Here is a 941-nt window from a genome sequence, read left to right as displayed (position 1 = left end):
TGACAAGGGGCTGATAAATAACTCAAAGATCAGAAAAAGAGCCTTCTGTAACCATTATGGAGACTTTTCAAATGGTCAGGCGCAATTCAGGAAATCTGGCAAGACTGGCTGACTGACTGCCACAAGTCGCCTGATTAATTGGTGTTTATTATTTTTTATAGGCATACCTTGTTTAATTGCACTTTGCTTTATTCTATTTCACAGATATTGCATTTTTTACAAATCGAAAGCAAGACACTCCACCTATAAAACGATTCCAACTCGCTTTATTGTGGTGATCTAAACCAAACCTACAATATCTCTGAGGTATACCTGGTATTTTGTGTTAACATTTTGCTATGTCTCTGAGCCTAGGTTAAGAGAACATACAAGATCAAATATGTGGATAGAGAGCACAATGTAACAGTGGGTATGCCACCAAAGAAATGTTTTTCTATATGTAATATATTACAGTTCATGAAAATTATTAAGGTTCCATCAATAAAGTTCTCTGAGACATGCTTTAGTAATATCTAAGCTACTTCCAAATGTCTCTCTCCTATAATAAGCAATGTGTGGCTTCTTCACTCTTCTTTTCAGAGAATTATATTACCCTTAAGGTGCTAATTTATTCTGATTTCCCAGGTTGACTCCAATATAATGTAATCTCATTCTTTTCCATAAAGCCAATTTATTATGTCAAAACTAAATATCATTTTGTTGTCTTTGTTGGGCGTTTTAGGAAACAAACTCATGAATTGGAAAATAAAAGACCTTTTTGTCTATTATGTGCCCCCAAATATGGTCATCTTAAAAACACTAAGACATTATACAGTATAAAGTAGTCAATGAGGTCAATGATGCTTGCACACATAGCTCTAAGATTTTGTAACTATGCAGCCCACTGACCCACATAAACAATAGCCATTTGGATTCTGCTGCAAGAATTTGTTCTTCTCTTT

Source organism: Pteropus alecto, unplaced genomic scaffold (assembly GCF_000325575.1).
Source record: "Pteropus alecto unplaced genomic scaffold, ASM32557v1 scaffold75, whole genome shotgun sequence".
NCBI classification, from domain to species: Eukaryota; Metazoa; Chordata; class Mammalia; order Chiroptera; family Pteropodidae; genus Pteropus; species Pteropus alecto.
This window is presented reverse-complemented; position numbering follows the sequence as displayed.